The sequence below is a fragment of the Electrona antarctica genome (assembly GCF_951216825.1).
Source record: "Electrona antarctica genome assembly, chromosome: 1".
NCBI classification, from domain to species: domain Eukaryota; kingdom Metazoa; phylum Chordata; class Actinopteri; order Myctophiformes; family Myctophidae; genus Electrona; species Electrona antarctica.
Genome location: NC_136806.1, coordinates 7346230 through 7366908, shown reverse-complemented (window position 1 = coordinate 7366908; position 20679 = coordinate 7346230). Strand labels below are relative to the sequence as shown.

Genomic DNA, 20679 nt, shown 5'->3' with positions numbered 1-20679 from the left:
AGCGCTCTTCAGCTAGTGGAGATGCAGGTGCAACGACATGGATCTCTAAATTTGTCCAACGCAAAATACTGTTCAAGGTTCAGGAGACTTCGGAAACAAAAGCAATTCTCCTGAATGCTGCCTTCCTTCCGGCATGGCATGGAAAGGAGAGGAGGGGCATTTTGCATTTCTTTCACCATGTAGTAAATGCTGCATTCGTGTTCTGGAGAGGGCAGTTGTTTTACAGACGGGGTAAAAGGGCAGGGGCTGAAGCCCCCTTTGATGTCTATGTGTGCACGTCCCTCATGGTCTGCGGTTACTAAATGAAATACTCCTTGGCGCCGTCGGCGGTGGCGTTGGGCCGTGCGTTGTGGGCGGAGTCAGCGGCGGCGTTGGGCCGTGCGTTGTGGGCGGAGTCAGCGGCGGCGTTGAAGGGGACCTCTGCGCTGTCGTCAAGCGCCTGGACCGCCTTCACCTCCTCCTCCCCCCCGCTCTCCTTCCTGCCGTACAGGAACCTGGCGGCGATGGCCAGCGCCGCCACGCTCACGAAGATCACCACCGCGATCACACCTGATCAAAGCAAAGGAATCCAGAAACATAAAACAAAAATTAATATATGTACACAAAATCACAAGAAACACCGGTGTTGATTTTATATATATATATGTCATGAAAATAATGAAGAGGATCCAAGGCACTCTGTTCCAGTCATAGAGTATATATATAATAGAGACTGAACTGGCGCGAAGCTCCGCCCCCCCAGCTATTCATGTCAGTGGAAGTTGCTCAGTGGCGTTTTGAAGCACCCGGAAGACTGCCGGAAGTCCCTCCCCGGACCTCAACTTTGAGGTCCTGGGTGATGTAGGGCAACCGAGCGCTCAATGTTAAAGCCCAGCTGCACGGGGTTTCCCGGTCATGAATCCACGGGTCCGCCTGTAGTCCCTCCTCCTACCACTAGGAACCAGAGCTTCAACGTTGAATAGCCTCACTGGCCCCTTGGTTCCAGTGAGGTGAAAAAAGCCTTTATTGTAACTAAGTTAAGGCATGGCAAAGAGCATTACACAAAAAAGGGAGGACCAACGTGTTTCGGCAATCATGACGAGTTAGAATAAAGGCTTTTTTCACCTCACTGGAACAGAGTGCCTTGGATCGTCTTCTTTATTTTCATGATTAAACCTCGCCAACGAGCACCTGTATTCAGTTCAACAAACAAAGGACCACGGCAGCGCTCCCTTCCTCTATTCTGTTTCAGTTTTAGTTTATCTTTCCCTCAAAATGTTTATCCCGCAATTTTGCACAACCCGTGGGTTATTGAAATGAAAACGCTCCACCTGGAGCATAATATTCATAATATGAATATTATCCATAAGCGTGCAGTAACTACATTTCTGATCGAAATTGAGTTATAACAAAAATAATAATAATAATAACTCCTTGGTGTCTGTTTTATCCTGTGACAAAGTCTCAAGAGTTTCATTTTGTTTTCTTTTAGAGAAAAAGCGTTGTAAGAATTCGGCCCACCAGTTGAAAAACTTCAAAGCCAATTACCGGTATCTCAGCTTCACCGTGAGCCCATATAGTTACTGACCTCTGGCTTTGCAGGGCAGTATCGCAAAACATTGTAAAAGGGTAGAACTCCTGCGAAACGCAATTATACTTTTGCTCTTTGATGCCAGACAAAGCCAGCTCTTAAAATTAGCATAGTGGAATTTGTGTGAATATTTGCAGAAGCTGTGAAAAGAGTGGGATTTGTCCCGAATGTCTCCCAAGGGCTCTCACTTTGATCAGTCGGAGAGTGTAACTTAAATATATAAGAAGGGATCAAACAGTATTACTGTCGCCGTCACTATAATCCACACTTAACCCATTTTGGGCGGGAACCCCTTTTGGTGTTAGCATTATGTTATGCTTTAGCTATTGGAAAATAGCAGATCTACAAGCTCATAGCGCGCCACTGAGTGGCGCGCTACGAGTTTGTAGGCCTGCTATTTTTGAAAAATCGAAGAACGACTGACATAGAAACATAGCTTTTTCAGAAAACTGTCAGGATATAGAAGACATTTTTAGAATCTGATCTCAGGTCAAAATGGGTTAAAACAAGTAATGCTCTTTCTGACCACTGTCTGCCTTTTGTTGAATGGAGTTGAACTTGGAGAATTAAAAAGATATCCACAGAGAGGGATTTTGTCATGCTGCAAGGCGCTTCATTATTACAAGAGGGACCCCTTTACCCATTTAAAAATATATATATTACAGACTCAATTTGACACTACATTACAGTGCAGTGCCCATACATTTGAAGATAACAGCAAAAATGTTCTTTAATCAGCAAAAGTCTGCCAAAGTCGCCCATGTGCAATCAGCAGCAGACACAGAAGGCTATTAAACGGACAGCTTTCAGCTCCTTTAGATTAAGTATATTGTCTCAGCTGCATAATCGGGTAATCTTCACATAAATTCTGTCTGATCTGAGAAAAAAACATAGTTGTTGTTTTTTTTCTTTTACAGAATTACATTTTAGTCGTAGTATTGTCTAGTACTACACGTTTGCTTTGAGCGCACTATTGTTCTCATTATTAACCCATTCTAGGCGGGAACCCGTTTAGGTGTTAGCATTATGTTATGCTTTAGCTATTGAAAAATAGCAGATCTACAAGCTCATAGCGCGCCACCGAGTGGCGCGCTATGAGCTTGTAGGTCTGCTATTTTTGAAAAATCGAAGAACGACTGACATGGAAACATAGATTTTTCAGAAAACTGTCAGGATGTAGGAGACATTTTTAGAATCTGATCTCAGGTCAGAATGGGTTCATTCTCTTCAGCGATTATCAACAACGGTTTATAAGGCGAAGACAGAGCGTGAAAATGATCAGGGAGGGTGAAAACAACTAACCTGACTCCGCCAGATGGGGCAGCAGAGAGTCCCCCCTCCTGCTCCCATCTGGGAACTCTCAGGCAGACTTGATGCCCGGCCACAAAACGGCCTGGCCAATCAGCAGCAGCTAGAGGCGGGATAGCTGCTGCTGATTGGCCAGGCCGTTTTGTGGCCGGGCATCAAGTCTGCCTGAGAGTTCCCAGATGGGAGCAGGAGAGGGGAACCCAGTGTACTCTCTGCTGCCCCATCTGGCGGAGTCAGGTTAGAAAACAACAGCAGCCCGAGATAATCCTCATCCATAAACAACACCAATGGTTTTACCAGTGTCAAACATTAAAGGGAAGACCTGGGCTGACAGGCGCGGCCGTTTTCCGCTGTCTGCCGGCTTCTCTTCCGGGTTTTTAAGACAGCTGGTGGATGGAAAAGAAGCTCCACCCATGCGGGTGGGGCAAGCTTTTCCGGGAATCTGGCCGTCGTGGCCGCGCCTGTCTGCCCAGGTGTGGAAACACTGTAAGACAGCCCTCCACCTATCCACAAGGAGGAGCATTGCACCAAAGCATTATGGGAATTGTAGTCCAGGAAGGAAGTGATGAGCCCAGTGTCGATGACATCAGAGACACTGGGCTCACTGCTAAAATCTAAAACCACATATTACACACATAAAGACCCCCAGGAAAGTGTTCTAAATCTTCAAAACGCCATTAACATATTTTTTTACCTCCGATGAGAGCAGAGTCCTTCCTGATGGCATTGACTAATGGCTGACCTGTGCCCACAGAACCAGACTGGTCTACAGCAGAGGAAGACAGGAGAGAGAAACAGAGAAACACTGAACCAGACTGGTCTACAGCAGAGGAAGACAGGAGAGAGAAACACTGAACCAGACTGGTCTACAGCAGAGGAAGACAGGAGAGAGAAACAGAGAAACACTGAACCAGACTGGTCTACAGCAGAGGAAGACAGGAGAGAGAAACAGAGAAACACTGAACCAGACTGGTCTACAGCAGAGGAAGACAGGAGAGAAAAACAGAGAAACACTGAACCAGACTGGTCTACAGCAGAGGAAGACAGGAGAGAGAAACACTGAACCAGACTGGTCTACAGCAGAGGGAGACAGGAGAGAGAAACACTGAACCAGACTGGTCTACAGCAGAGGAAGACAGGAGAGAGAAACAGAGAAACACTGAACCAGACTGGTCTACAGCAGAGGAAGACAGGAGAGAGAAACACTGAACCAGACTGGTCTACAGCAGAGGAAGACAGGAGAGAGAAACAGAGAAACACTGAACCAGACTGGTCTACAGCAGAGGAAGACAGGAGAGAGAAACAGAGAAACACTGAACCAGACTGGTCTACAGCAGAGGAAGACAGGAGAGAAAAACAGAGAAACACTGAACCAGACTGGTCTACAGCAGAGGAAGACAGGAGAGAGAAACACTGAACCAGACTGGTCTACAGCAGAGGAAGACAGGAGAGAGAAACAGAGAAACACTGAACCAGACTGGTCTACAGCAGAGGAAGAAACAGAGAAACACTGAACCAGACTGGTCTACAGCAGAGGAAGACAGGAGAGAGAAACACTGAACCAGACTGGTCTACAGCAGAGGAAGACAGGAGAGAGAAACAGAGAAACACTGAACCAGACTGGTCTACAGCAGAGGAAGACAGGAGAGAGAAACACTGAACCCGACTGGTCTACAGCAGAGGAAGACAGGAGAGAGAAACAGAGAAACACTGAACCAGACTGGTCTACAGCAGAGGAAGACAGGAGAGAGAAACACTGAACCAGACTGGTCTACAGCAGAGGAAGACAGGAGAGAGAAACACTGAACCAGACTGGTCTACAGCAGAGGAAGACAGGAGAGAGAAACACTGAACCAGACTGGTCTACAGCAGAGGAAGACAGGAGAGAGAAACAGAGAAACACTGAACCAGACTGGTCTACAGCAGAGGAAGACAGGAGAGAGAAACACTGAACCAGACTGGTCTACAGCAGAGGAGAAACAGGAGAGAGAAACAGAGAAACACTGAACCAGACTGGTCTACAGCAGAGGAAGACAGGAGAGAGAAACACTGAACCAGACTGGTCTACAGCAGAGGAAGAGACAGGAGAGAGAAACACTGAACCAGACTGGTCGACTACAGCAGAGGAAGACAGGAGAGAGAAACACTGAACCAGACTGGTCTACAGCAGAGGAAGACAGGAGAGAGAAACAGAGAAACACTGAACCAGACTGGTCTACAGCAGAGGAAGACAGGAGAGAGAAACACTGAACCAGACTGGTCTACAGCAGAGGAAGACAGGAGAGAGAAATAGAGAAACACTGAACCAGACTGGTCTACAGCAGAGGAAGAAACAGAGAAACACTGAACCAGACTGGTCTACAGCAGAGGAAGACAGGAGAGAGAAACAGAGAAACACTGAACCAGACTGGTCTACAGCAGAGGAAGACAGGAGAGAGAAACACTGAACCAGACTGGTCTACAGCAGAGGAAGACAGGAGAGAGAAACAGAGAAACACTGAACCAGACTGGTCTACAGCAGAGGAAGACAGGAGAGAGAAACAGAGAAAGACTGAACCAGACTGGTCTACAGCAGAGGAAGACAGGAGAGAGAAACACTGAACCAGACTGGTCTACAGCAGAGGAAGACAGGAGAGAGAAACACTGAACCAGACTGGTCTACAGCAGAGGAAGACAGGAGAGAGAAACACTGAACCAGACTGGTCTACAGCAGAGGAAGACAGGAGAGAGAAACAGAGAAACACTGAACCAGACTGGTCTACAGCAGAGGGAGACAGGAGAGAGAAACACTGAACCAGACTGGTCTACAGCAGAGGAAGACAGGAGAGAGAAACACTGAACCAGACTGGTCTACAGCAGAGGAAGACAGGAGAGAGAAACACTGAACCAGACTGGTCTACAGCAGAGGAAGACAGGAGAGAGAAACAGAGAAACACTGAACCAGACTGGTCTACAGCAGAGGGAGACAGGAGAGAGAAACACTGAACCAGACTGGTCTACAGCAGAGGAAGACAGGAGAGAGAAACACTGAACCAGACTGGTCTACAGCAGCGGAAGAGACAGGAGAGAGAAACAGAGAAACACTGAACCAGACTGGTCTACAGCAGAGGAAGACAGGAGAGAGAAACAGAGAAACACTGAACCAGACTGGTCTACAGCAGAGGAAGACAGGAGAGAGAAACACTGAACCAGACTGGTCTACAGCAGAGGGAGACAGGAGAGAGAAACACTGAACCAGACTGGTCTACAGCAGAGGAAGACAGGAGAGAGAAACACTGAACCAGACTGGTCTACAGCAGAGGAAGACAGGAGAGAGAAACACTGAACCAGACTGGTCTACAGCAGAGGGAGACAGGAGAGAGAAACACTGAACCAGACTGGTCTACAGCAGAGGAAGACAGGAGAGAGAAACACTGAACCAGACTGGTCTACAGCAGAGGAAGACAGGAGAGAGAAACAGAGAAACACTGAACCAGACTGGTCTACAGCAGAGGAAGACAGGAGAGAGAGAAACCAGGGAGACAGGAGGAGTGAACGAGAGACAAGAAGAAGAAAGGAAAAAAACGTAAAAAAGGCATAATAATTGCAGACGAGGGAAAGAGAAGCATAAAAAATGGTCTTGAGAATCGGAGGGAAACAAAAAGTAAAAAAAATAAAACATAAATTGGAAACCAGGGACGGGTGAAAGAGAGAATAAAGAGGAAACACGAACAAGAGAAGTCTGTGTAAAGAATAGCGGGAAACAAGCTTTAGAGAGGAACAAATGCATTGATGTGACAATGAGTGCATTATGCGCATAATCTCATCTCCAAAGGACTTCAGCACAACATTAACCCATTTTGGGTGGGAACCCCTTTTGGTGTTTTAAACATTATGTTATAATTTAGCTATTGAAAAATAGCAGATCTACAAGCTCATAGCGCGCCACCGAGTGGCGCGCTATGAGCTTGTAGGTCTGCTATTTTTGAAAAATCGTGAAAATATTTATTTCAGAAAACTTAGAAGATTTTTTTTTAAAATGTCGACGTTGTTTGACAAGGACGATGCCGTCTGTCTGTACTTGAGGTTTAACTCAGAGCCAGCTGACAAACACAGTTTGTAAACATTTACTGGAAAGAAATTGGAGCATGCCATCTCGTGTTATAAGTTAATGCATTCCATTCAATTACATATGAATAAATTATCTTAGGCTGTCGTGTTTTTTTGCCCGTGTCAAATCTTACATACTATTATTTATTTGGCTGTCTTTGCATGCACTTTTGACAGAAGGGTCAACTTTAATTTTATTTTATTTCAGTGATATTTTAATTGTAATTGTTTAGACCTGTAAATTAAGTAATGCAGATGTCCATTTGGTTTCATTTTACACTCTCAAGAGTTAAAGATCTATAAATAAGGGTCCATTTGGTTACCAACTGTCCATCATTTAGCTGCATGGGGGACCACCTGGAACCCCTTCAAGGACCACTGCTTTATATTAATACAGGTACGGACAGTTAAAGGCAAGACATAAATGTTATTCAGATGGGAAAAGTAATTAATACTTTCAGCGCCATTGCCGACTATTAAAGTCAATTGAAGCCTAATTTTGATACTGACGCTTAACGCCATTGCCGACGGCCTTCGGCAATTTCGCTTTTATGGCGCGTTCGATTGCTCGAGCCATAATGCTACTCACGTTAGCCGGTTAGCTAGCTGTGTTGTTAGCACAGCACTGGATCGCCCATCTTAGATCGTCGTCGCCATAATAATCCATTCTATCCATTTCTTTCAATCGCCTGTATCTCCTATTCCTTGTCCCAGATGGCATTTTGGTCAAAACAGCGTTTCTTTGACGGCACAGATATGACGATCTGGAGCTCTGCAGAGCTCCGGTCTGGCTTCAGATGGTAAACAAGGCCTGTCCGCTCCATGTAGTTTCCTAGACTACTACTCATGGACTGGAAATGGCGGCTTTTCAAAATAAGAGCTCAAATTAAAAAAATGCTGGCGTGAATTAGATCCTAATTTTTCAATAAATGATAGTGGCCTAAGTGTTAAGATATGACCTCTCTCTCTCTCCCTCTCTCTCTCTCCCTCCTCCTTACCTGATTGGTGGCGCGTGGTCTCTGCTGCGTGGGGATTGGCCGGGGCGGAGGAGCCACAGGTGGAGCGTTGCAGCGTGCCGGTGATGGTGACGGGGCTGCTGTCGGGGTGCAGCAGGGCGGCTTTGAGCGGACTGATGGAGTTGAACTGGACCACGCTGAGGCAGCCGCTGAAACCCTGAGACGCCAGCCTGGCCAGCTCTGGGTCCAACTCCTCACGCTCTGAGCGAGAGAGAGAGAGAGAGAGAGAGAGAGAGAGAGAGAGAGAGAGAGAGAGAGAGAGAGAGAGAGAATGTAAAGACTTATATTCCATCTAATGATCATTATTACATCCTGATGTGAAAGAAGTAAGAACACATTTTTGTAAAGAAGTATAAAAAAGGTATACAGCTAGGCCTACAGCCCATCGTCATGGATAATCGAAACCAGTTAGACATTTACATTTTTATGCGGTGTCATAATTCAACTTTTGGCTTCTGGGTCATGACTGGAAGAATAAGGTCGCGAATACAAGCGGCCCGAAATGAGTTTTCTTCGACGGGTGGCTGGCATCTCCCTTAGAGATAGGGTGAGGGGGCACGGTGGCACAGTTGGTAGTGCTGTCGCCTCACAGCTAGAAGGTCCTGGGTTCGATTCCCGCTCGGGGCACTGTGGGTGCTGGCGGCGTGTTTCCTCCTCCGCGTCATCGGTGCCCATACCCGAGGCGGGGTTGGCGAAAGGACCTTTCTGTGTGGAGTTTGCATGTTCTCCCCGTGTCCCCTAGGGTAGGTACCCTCACAAAAACATGCAGTAATCCTGGTCTCTAAACTACCTCCCCCTGGCCAGCCTGATGGAGGGGAAAGGAACTGGTTGGAATAACGTGTTCCTTCCACGCGAATAACGTGTTCCTTCCACGCGCTACGTCCAACCAGGGAAACCCCCTGTCAGGTGTAAAGGAGCAACTTGGACACTCAGGCATGAAGGAAGCATGAGTTCAAGTCCGTTGCTCTCCCCATGTCCCCCATATATGGGGACTAGGTTGGCGGAGGGTGTGTAGAGCCCAGGATCACATTCGATAATTAACACAGGGGTGAAAAATGGGTTACAAAACCGTGGGATAAAAAAAGAAGAAAAAAAAGAGAGATAGGGTGAGAAGTTCAGTCACGCGAGAGAGACTCGGTGTACAGTCGGTGCTTCTTCGCCTGGAAAGGTTGAAGGAAGGCATCTGGTTAGGATGCCTCTCGGGCGTCTCCCTAGGGAGGTCCTCGAGGCACGTCCCACTGGGAGGAGACCCCAGGGCAGACCAAGGATCACGTCCCACTGGGAGGAGACCCCGGGGGCAGACCAAGGATCACGTCCCACTGGGAGGAGACCCCGGGGGCAGACCAAGGATCACGTCCCACTGGGAGGAGACCCCGGGGGCAGACCAAGGATCACGTCCCACTGGGAGGAGACCCCGGGGGCAGACCAAGGATCACGTCCCACTGGGAGGAGACCCCGGGGGCAGACCAAGGATCACGTCCCACTGGGAGGAGACCCCGGGGGCAGACCAAGGATCACGTCCCACTGGGAGGAGACCCCGGGGGCAGACCAAGGCGCAGTTGGAGGAAACACATCGACGGACGGATGGATGGATGGATGGATAATTAAACTTAGTGTTGATATGGCACACTGATATCAAGAAAATTACGGCACTTCAAAAAAAATTTGGCAACTCCTGCTCTAAACAGAAGCACGACAGTAGTGTTGTGCTGTTCACAGGTACTGTGAAGATACTGTACTGTACTGTACTGTACTGTACTGTACTGTACTGTACTGTACTGTACTGTACTGTACTGTACTGTACTGTACTGTACTGTACTGTACTGTACCACACCGTCACAAGGACACATTAGGACAGCAGTTATTAAACCAGCATGGAGGAGATCCTGCAGTGACACACTCCACATTTTACTGGCGCTCCTTCTCTCTCTATCTCCCTCCCTCTCTCTCTCTCTCTCTCTCTCTCAATTCAATTCAATTCAAAGGAGCTTTATTGGCATGAGAAAACATACGTTTACATTGCCAAAGCAAAAGTGGAACAAAACAATCAAGATAAAACAATACAATCTCTCTCTCCTCTCTCTCTCTCTCTCTCTCTCCCCCTCCCCTCAGGGACCTCACTCTGTCAACGATAGTTCTGTATCGCTTAGCCAGATGGATGACAGCTAGCGCTGCCTGGCATGATGGATGCGTCTATACTGTAGTTGACAATCTACGGCGGCCTGTCAGATCTCTGTGGTGATGATTCCTGCTGCGGCCGCCGTGCTGACGTGACCCCCATGTCTGTCTGGTACTTCTCCATGGCGTCACACTGACGTGACCCCCATGTCTGTCTGGTACTTCTCCATGTCTGTCTGGTACTTCTCCATGTCTGTCTGGTACTTCTCCATGTCTGTCTGGTACTTCTCCATGGCGTCACACTGACGTGACCCCCATGTCTGTATGGTACTTCTCCATGTCTGTCTGGTACTTCTCCATGTCTGTCTGGTACTTCTCCATGTCTGTCTGGTACTTCTCCATGGCGTCACACTCGCTCTCAAGGTCCCAGGTTATACATCCCTTGACCGAATATCTTTCCACCGACATTTTCCACCTTCATTTTAGTTGTCAGACAATAAAAGTACAGGCAATGAAAGTGATTGCAATTGTAAAGTGAAGGTAATACGTTGTCAGAGTCTATGATAATCACACACAACAGACCTTTTGAAAAATGTGATTTTCATTAACGGTGTTACTGTTGTTAACGTTACCAATATATTCCGTTGTTCTTCATTGACTCTGTCAGCGCACATCTGTTCACGTACCTGTTTGCGGTGGAATCATTGTTGTGCAGTCTTGACTTCTAACCGTATACATGCTACTTTATATATAGCCTCGGATTATGAATCATTATGTTTGATTGCAGGCAGTCAACGACTCCCACCTTCCATCTGTGTGTACTTTAACTTTTCTCATTACCATATAATGTGGTAACCTACTGTACCACTGCGTTGTACTGCGTGGGCAAGATGCCTTGCAAATTAAGGCTGGTTGCACCAGGCTAGTCTGCTTCACCGTACCATTTAACACATTTTGTGCCCAAAACGTCTGTGGATGTCCTGGGTATTACCGCACGTGCATAGCCCAAGACGTCTGTGGACGTCTTTGAAAAATATATATATATATATATTTATTTATTTTTTATTTTATTTTTATTTAAAAAAATCAGAAAAATCAAAACACTTTTCTTTTTTTTTTAACACGTGGTGCCAAAGTTTGTGTTTTCGCCATTGAGAATGCATTTGGCGTTTAAATTAAATAACTCAGAAACTATAAAACATTTCAAAGTAAAAAGTTCCAGCATGTGTCTCCACAGTCAGCTGAATTATAAAAAATGTGAATGGATTTTCTAGGTGAAAGTGATTTTGGGCAGTTTTGCGTGGGCTCTCAATGTGTTAAATGGTAACACGCACTTTGGCGTGATATTCAAATTCTCGCTTTTAGCGCTGAAATATCTCTCAGGCTTGCGTCCCTGCTCAGAGATAATGTAACCCTTTTATGAATCATATTTCCCGTAGCATCTTAAAAGCAGCCTGCACGGTGAATGTGTGTTTTTCCATTAACTGTCTCTATAGGCGGTAGCATTTACTAGGTTCCAGACGGCCGGGACACCAAATTGATACAACCCGAGTAAAATAGTTCAAAAGAGTGGTTTGATGACAGGCTTGGCAGCACAACTTAGCAGTGTTATAGTCCAATTAGTCCGTCTGAGTGCTGAGTAATTGAAAAAGGCCTTTTCTATAAGAGCTATGCCTCATGTCTGGTACAAATCGTACAACCTTTAGTTAGAAAGCATGTTACGTTTTGATTTAAAAGGGCCCTTAAAGAGTCCCCTTTAGTGCAAATTCTGTGAGTTTGCATCGTAAAGGTTGAGAATCTGTTTGTGTTCCGTATTATCCTGTGTTGTTCAATGAATGCTGTCTAGGAGGCAACTATAGTTAGTTGCCTCCTAGACAGCACCCTTGTGGGTGCGAGTACTTTAACCCATTTTGGGTGGGAACCCCTTTTGGTGTTAGCATTATGTTATGCATTAGCTATTGAAAAATAGCAGATCTACAAGCTCATAGCGCGCCACCGAGTGGCGCGCTACGAGCTTGTAGGTCTGCTATTTTTGAAAAATCTAAGAACGACTGACATAGAAACATAGCTTTTTCAGAAAACTGTAATTTTCAAACCGACATTTTTAGAATCTGATCTCAGATCAAAATGGGTTAAGGATTCCTTCCGCCAAGGGCTCCACCGGACGCGTTGTGTCTCCGTCGCGTGCGTCAAAAAAAGCACCGGTTCAATTTTAATGCACGCGTTAATGTCACGCAACGCGGGCAGTGGAGCCACCCTTCATTGATTAAAAAGGGAACATTCCCTGACGGTGACGGAGACGCGACGCTGACGCCCCCGGTGGAGCCCCGGTGTTCTCCACCACAGTTCCAACATCTCATTCTATTAACCACTTGAAACCCCCCCAGCATCCAACCACTTTGTGGTGTCTGTCTGCCAGCAAGGAATCCATAGCCTGGATGGCTGCGTTCAGTGAATCTGTTTTGTCACTCCGCTACTCAGCCTGGAAAGGGTCCTATCTCCAAGGTAGGCGGGACAAGACATGCCCGCGGTGAAATGGACCCGTGGAAAAAAAAGAAAAAACACACACAAAGCAGTGGTGGAAGTACTTTTACTTAAGTACAATTGTGAGGTATTTGTACTTTACTTGAGTATTTCCAATTTCCAATACTTAGGGATATACTTACTTACTTCTACTCCACTACATCTCAGAGCCAACATTTGTACTTTTACTCCACTACAATCATTTGAAAACTTTAGTTACTAGTTACTTTGATTAGAACACATACATTAACCACTTCAACCCTATACATTTCGGCCATTTGAAAATAGCCGATCTACAAGCTCACAATGTGTCGCAACGCGACGCATTGTGAGCTTGTAGATCTGCTATTTTCAATAGATTTTGTACACATTTTGAACGTGGTGAAATGGCACATTCCGCACAATGAGTACTTTTACTTTTAGTACTTTAAGTACATTTTGATGCAGATACTTTTGTACTTTTACTCAAGTACATTTTCAATTCCGTACTTTTACTTGTAACGAAGTAGTTCTAAATTGCACTATTGGTACTTTTACTTAAGTAAAACAATTGAGTACTTTTTTCACCACTGACACAAAGTTAGAATATGTAGATGAGAGGTGTCTGCCCGACAGCAGCGGTCCCATAGGGAGAGTTGTGTAGTCTGTGCATGCCGTCCGTGCGCGCTATAGCTGTCACTCACCATGCACTCTGCCAAGAACCAGAGATTTAATGGCATTCAATTCTCTGTCGGATGTCAAGTTGAAGTCTTCTCTGCTGTTCTGGTCAACCTGACACAAACACAACAATGAACAACATTAACATTTGTGTTCTGTATGAAAATGTGTCATATTAGGCTATTTTATGTATTTTTTATTCGGTTTTTTTGGGTCATAACTCAAGTTAAAACAATATAGCACAATAAAGTCCAGGACTTATTTCCATTCTGGCCCTCTTACACATAACAAGCATTTCCCATTTGTTGTACGATAATAGGCCTAATAAAAACATTAGTTACAGAATGAAAAATGTCTAATGAGTTCAGCAATGTTGCACGGTCACTTTTGTAAAAGTAAAATCCGTTTTGACCGTTCTTCTCTTATGGGCATTCATTCATATCCTTTCTAATGGGGGGTCCGGCAGGCTAATGGGTGTCAATTTGGGGGGGTCAAAGTTTGAGAACCAGTCTGGTATACACGTGGTATGTGAAAATGTCCCTGCATGCTCCTCTCCTCTCCTCTCCTCTCCTCTCCTCTCCTCTCCTCTCCTCTCCTCTCCTCTCCTCTCCTCTCCTCTCCTCTCCTCTCCTCTCCTCTCCTCTCCTCTCCTCTCCTCTCCTCGGTTTTGTTTTATTTACAGATAAATCAAACCCTGGTCACATTATTCATCCGGCCGATATCTCACTTTGAGTAATGCTTCACATGCACAAATAGCGCTCGGCTCACTGCAGGGAAACAGCTGAGTAGGAGGAAGGAGCTCTATAAATCAATAGTGTTGTTAACTTTTCTCACCCTCCTCCTCCGCATACAGCAACAGGAATGTGACAGCACACACAGTGGGGGAAGAAGTACTGAAATGTTTTACCCGAGTAAAAATATCAATACCACCGGGGGGCGCCAGTGGCTCTACGGCTGAAAGGCCGGATGGGAAAACCGTGAGGTTCCCGGTTCGATCCCTGTGGGCTCGGCCCCCAGAGTTAGCGTCCAAGTGTCCTTGAGCAAGACGCTGAACCACTAATTGCTCAAGATGTGCATGTTGGCACCTTGCGTGGTTGCCGCCGCCATCAGTGTGCGAATGGGTGAACGTAAAGACCATTTACGACATTTCAGAAATTGTAGAAAAATAGAACCTGTATTAGTCCGGTATTCACAATTTACTTGAGCAAAAGTACAAAAGTATTGGTATCAAAATATACTTAAAGTACCAAAAGTAAAAGTACTCATTATGCAGAATATCCCCATTTAAATATATATCAAACATATACTGTACATTTTGGAAATAACTACAAGCTCTGTGATACATTGTGATAGGGTTGAGGTGGTTAATATAGGTTTAGTTTTGAGTAAAACTACAATAGGCCTATGTATCACTGAGATGTGGTGGAGTAGAAGTAGAAGTAAAAGTATTGGAAGTTTGAAATTAAAAGTGTAGATACTGAAGAAAGTATACCTCAAAAATACCTCAAAATTGTTCTTAAGTACAGTAGGCCTACTTGAAGTAAAGGTACTTAGTTACTTTCCAGCGTACTGCCAGGGAGATGTACGGTACTTCACCTCCTCTGACACCTCAGATTAATCCTAAAGTCAACGAGTTGTAAACGATCTGGAGCCAAACATTTGCTCAACGGAGGAAGATGTATAGCAGCCAGACGTCATGAATCTCTGTCATGATCTATTTCTACAGTTTACTGGGGAAAGGTTAGCCTAAGGGCATGTTGGACTCTATTTCTACAGTTTACTGGGGAAAGGTTAGCCTAAGGGCACGTTGGACTCTATTTCTACAGTTTACTGGGGAAAGGTTAGCCTAAGGGCATGTTGGACTCTATTTCTACAGTTTACTGGGGAAAGGTTAGCCTAAGAGCATGTTGGACTCTATTTCTACAGTTTACTGGGGAAAGGTTAGCCTAAGGGCATGTTGGACTCTATTCCTACAGTTTACTGGGGAAAGGTTAGCCTAAGGGCATGTTGGACTCTATTTCTACAGTTTACTGGGGAAAGGTTAGCCTAAGGGCATGTTGGACTCTATTTCTACAGTTTACTGGGGAAAGGTTAGCCTAAGGGCATGTTGGACTCTATTCCTACAGTTTACTGGGGAAAGGTTAGCCTAAGGGCATGTTGGACTCTATTTCTACAGTTTACTGGGGAAAGGTTAGCCTAAGGGCATGTTGGACTCTATTTCTACAGTTTACTGGGGAAAGGTTAGCCTAAGGGCATGTTGGACTCTATTTCTACAGTTTACTGGGGAAAGGTTAGCCTAAGGGCATGTTGGACTCTATTTCTACAGTTTACTGGGGAAAGGTTAGCCTAAGGGCACGTTGGACTCTATTTCTACAGTTTACTGGGGAAAGGTTAGCCTAAGAGCATGTTGGACTCTATTTCTACAGTTTACTGGGGAAAGGTTAGCCTAAGAGCATGTTGGACTCTATTTCTACAGTTTACTGGGGAAAGGTTAGCCTAAGGGCATGTTGGACTCTATTTCTACAGTTTACTGGGGAAAGGTTAGCCTAAGGGCATGTTGGACTCTATTTCTACAGTTTACTGGGGAAAGGTTAGCCTAAGGGCACGTTGGACTCTATTTCTACAGTTTACTGGGGAAAGGTTAGCCTAAGGGCATGTTGGACTCTATTTCTACAGTTTACTGGGGAAAGGTTAGCCTAAGGGCATGTTGGACTCTATTTCTACAGTTTACTGGGGAAAGGTTAGCCTAAGGGCATGTTGGACTTTTGTGTCCCCCCAAAAAACGTTTTTTTCCCCTGTTTGAGACATGGGGGAAAAAAATGCATTGTGCTATGCTGCCACCAAAACGTGGAATATGCCCTACCAACTCCGTACCCAATCTAAAAACTAACCTAAAAGAATAGCAGGCTGACCTTAAAATGTGGGTTTTAGCAGAACCCATTTGAATACCTTTGGCTGCTATACTGAACTTTCATGTATTGTATTGCTGGTCATCCCTATGTTCCCCAGGTTCTATGTTCCGCAGGTTCTATGTTCCCCAGGTTCTATGTTCCCCACTTACATTATGGTTTAGGGTTAGGTTTCTGGTTTAAGGACTTCAGTGTTTTGTACTATACAATTGTATGTATAAGTACAGAACAAAGAATGTTTGTTTTTGCCATCTTTGTTGAAGAGTCTGAGCAATTATGTTTTAGTTTATTTTATGCCAGTGTTAATTTTTAGTTGGCTAAGACTAGATAGTTTAAGTAGCCTAGGCAGGCCTAAAGTTCAATGGATTGTTCAAAGACTGAGCTTAAATCAGAATTTTCTATTAAAAGTAACACTAAGACTAAGTTGCTAAAATACTTTTAGTCTTATTAGAATTACTAAAATTACTAGGTTAGGTTTATTCTAAGTGGGGAACAAAGAACATTTTTTGCATGGTGGGGAACATAGAATCTGGGGAAGACAGGTACGCTCCCATTGTATTGTATTGTATTGTATTGTATTGTATTGTATTGTATTGTATTGTATTGTATTGTATTGTATTGTATTGTATCGTATCGAGGGTATGCGCATGCATAAAGTGAGTGGCAAATCGAGTGGCAAAATGAGTTTAACAGGACATTTCTGTTTGGATGTATGGGCTGTCAAGGCCAGAAAGTAGTTTTTGAGTTGTGCAACCACTCCATTACACAGCTATGTGTGTCCCTCGGTCTGTCCCTGGGTCTGTCTGTCTGTCTGTCTGTCTGTCCCTGAGTCTGTCTGTCCAAGCACGAAAATAGCTTGGTTGGTAACTCTGTCATTTCTCGACCGTTTCGGACACGGAGCGGCTCGCTGGAACCGGGCCAGGCCCCTGGCCGCATTCCTGGGGGTCTGGATGTTCCAGGGACCCCCGGGACCCCCGGGGACCCCCACACGGTAACTCTGTCATTTCTCGACCATTTCGGACACGGGCGGCTCGCTGGAACCGGGCCAGCCCCCTGGGCACGTTCCTAGTGGTCTGGATGTTCCGGGTCCCCCAGGGGGACCCCCACATGGTAACTCTGTCATTTCTCGACTGTTTCGGACGTGGGGCGGCTCGCCAAAAATGGCCCGGCCCCCTGGGCACGAATATTTTGTTATCATTGGTTAAGAAGATTTTGTCCACAATTCGATGCTGTATTGATGTGGTAACATTAGGAGACAGAACGGGCAAACGTTGATCAAAAATAACAATTCTTCTACATTCTAATTGTGTAGACTTCTTGTAAATTAAGTAATGAAAATGTTTAACAATAATTTAACTCTTGCGAGCGACAAATGAATGCATGATTCTACGAGTTCTCAAGAGTTAAGATCTATAGGGGTCCATTTGGTTACCAACTCTCCATAATTTAGCTGGGGACCACCTCAAGGACCACTGGTGGTCCCCGGACCACTGCTCCACGTGCATCATGCCCCTCCCTGACACTGCGAACCCACTCTAAGTGGAGCATTATCAGATGGAGGAGGCCTCGAGAGGGTCACACAGGCCGGCCTATCAGATGGAGGAGGCCTCGAGAGGGTCACACAGGCCGGCCTCCTTGAGATAAGTATAGAAGCAGAGGACAGCGTGAGGCGGTGTACCGTACGGCCCACTGGGATTTGGACCCGAGCTAAATCATTCATCAATGAGACATGTGCTAATGGGAGTCGATACGGCCACGGAGCGCCGTGATGCTCATAGCGTTGCTGACCCCTTACGGCACAGAGCAACAGACTGCACCTCCTGGAGACACAAACAACCTTCACCTTTCCAAGTAACTACATTATTGTACTATAGCATTTATTTTTAATTTTTTATTAATTTAATTAATGTCGGACACTGTTAAAAGACAAAGAATACATAACAATAACGTTTAAACATCCATCCATCCATCCATCCATCTTCAACCACTTATCCGTAGTCGGGTCACGGGGACAACAGCTCCACCAGAGAGCTGCAGACTTCCCTCTCCAGAGCAACATTAGTAACTTCCTCCTGGGGGATCCCGAGACGTTCCAAGGCCAGTGAGTCGATGTAATCCCTCCATCTGCGCCTTGGTCTGCCCTGAGGTCTCCTCCCAGTGGGACGTGCATCGAGGACCTCCCTAGGGAGACGCTCGAGAGGCATCGTAACCAGATGCCCGAACCACCTAACGCCAGGGCTCCACCGGACGCGTTGCGTTGCGTCTGCGTCGCGTCTGCGTCGCGTCAAAAAACGCACCGGTTCAATTTTAATGCACGCGTCGCGTCTCCGTCAACGCGGGCAGTGGAGCCACCCTTCATTGATTAAAAAGGGAACATTCCCTGACGGTGACGGAGACGCGACGCTGACGCGCCCGGTGGAGCCCGGCCGTAAGCTGGCTCCTTTCCAGGCGAAGAAGCAGCTCCGAGTCAGACAGTACTCCGAGTCTCCCTCGTGTGACTGTAACTATTATGAAGTTGCTGCCTGGGTAATGCACTGGAATGTTTCTGTTTTAATTGATGTGTCTGATGAGCTCATGTGGGATGGATGGGTCAAGCAATTAATTGCCCCGACACGGAAATAAAATATTCATTCCTTCATTCATGCATTTATTCATCCATGTGTTAACTGCATTCCATGTCACTGCACGTCTTCACCTTCTCATTAGTGGATAAACACACGGTCGGGGGAGCTGTTGAATATGTTTAGTATCAGCCTACAGTTTGTCTTAATCTGTCCCTTTGCATCAGTGCTTCTCAAGCAGCGCTCTGGGGACCACCGCTGGGGGGGTCACAGGTGGTCCCCATGCAGCTAAATGATGGAGAGTTGGGACCTTTATTAGATCTTTAACTCTGGAGAGCGTAAAATGAAACCAAACGGACCCGTAGTAAGGGTCCATTTGGTTTGATGTTACGCTCCCGAGAGTTGAATTGTTGTTGTTGTAACATCAACTTCATTACTTCAAGACGTCTGCAGAATTAGAGAATGTAGAATAATTATTCCACACACACACACACACACACACACACACACACACACACACACACACACACACACACACACACACACACACACACACACACACACACACACACACACACACACACACACACACACCTCGTGTTCCGAATTCCTGGCTCCGCGCCTTATAGCTGCAGGGTTTGGACAAGATGAGTTCCCTATTTCTCATCTCACTTCAGACCGGTGCTAAGCAATGTACAGCGATGTAACTCAGACAGGATGAGGTCACCTTATATTTCATATGAAAAGAGGCCATCTTCTAGCTTGGTGTCAGTCAGGGTGCTATAGAGAAAGGCCTGGATAAAGTTCACCTCGTAGTTTATCGGAGTGAAGTTTAAACAGTGTTATACACAGACTCCGGGGGCCGCCCTGCGTATAGTGCCAGGAAACATCCGGACAGCCCCATCATTTATCCCAGGCTGTAATGGGTTAAGGCATATACAATCATTTATAGCTTTAGGTTGGAGCTCAGGCAACGTGGAGACAAGATCATATTATTTCATGTGGGGAGTTATTTTTTGAAAGTAACAAAGTACATTTACTCAAGTACTGTACTTACTGTAAGTACATTTTTTTACGTACTTTACTTGAGTATTTCCAATTTCCAACACTTTTACTTCTACTTCTATTATTGTACTTTTGCTCCACTACAATTATGTGACAACTTTAGATACTAGTTACTTTGTAGATTTTGATTATTATTACAAAACATACATAACCCACTTCAACCTTATCTATTATACATTTGAGAAGGTGTCCCCAAGTAGGAAAATAAAGTCACCAGCTACTACGTCACTGACACGCTGCAACACGCTGCAACACACAAAAAAACACACTAACACGACACAGCCTTACCCTCCGCGTCGATCCACGGCTATCTCCTCATGTCGCGCCGCACGGCCACACTCCACAATACCCGCGTAAAAACTGACATTGCACTGCCACTAGAGCCGCCTCCCGTCCACACTCACAAACAACATCAATATCAATAATAAACACAAACACGCCACAAGCACCGACACCCCCCCACTCACACACGGCCCACTGTTGCCAGGTCTATGCAAACAAGCCCAGAAAACAACACGCTCCTCACACACACTACAACACGCTTAAAACTCGCGGACCTGGCAACACTGCATCCTTTTCTCCCATTGCCTACTCTTACTAATTTGTTGCCACGTCTATGAAAACAAGCACACAACAATGCCATTCAACACGCTACTTACACACACTACCACTCGCTTACAATACGCGGAACTGGCAAAGGACCTGGCAACACTACATCCCCTCTCCCATTTGCTCACAGCCAACCACGTGACCCCCGACAGCTTTGGTTACGGATTTCACATCCGGTTGGACCGCCACAAGTTACACACACACACACACCGCGAGCGCACACACACACCCTCACACACACTGATTCCAACTTG

General features: G+C 45.8%; 1 pseudogene across 1 annotated transcript in view; it reads right to left on the bottom strand.

Annotated features, from left to right (window-relative positions):
• Positions 1–298: 298 nt before the first annotated feature.
• Positions 299–20679, bottom strand: part of LOC306927573 (contactin-associated protein-like 4) — a 233051-nt pseudogene continuing 212670 nt past the window's right edge. Inside the window, exons 22-25 of the transcript in view lie at positions 13308–13395; positions 7966–8184; positions 3573–3644; positions 299–549 (exon numbers count right to left, since the gene is read on the bottom strand). The product of the transcript in view is annotated as a contactin-associated protein-like 4 (transcript). The remainder of the gene's footprint in view (positions 550–3572; positions 3645–7965; positions 8185–13307; positions 13396–20679) is intronic.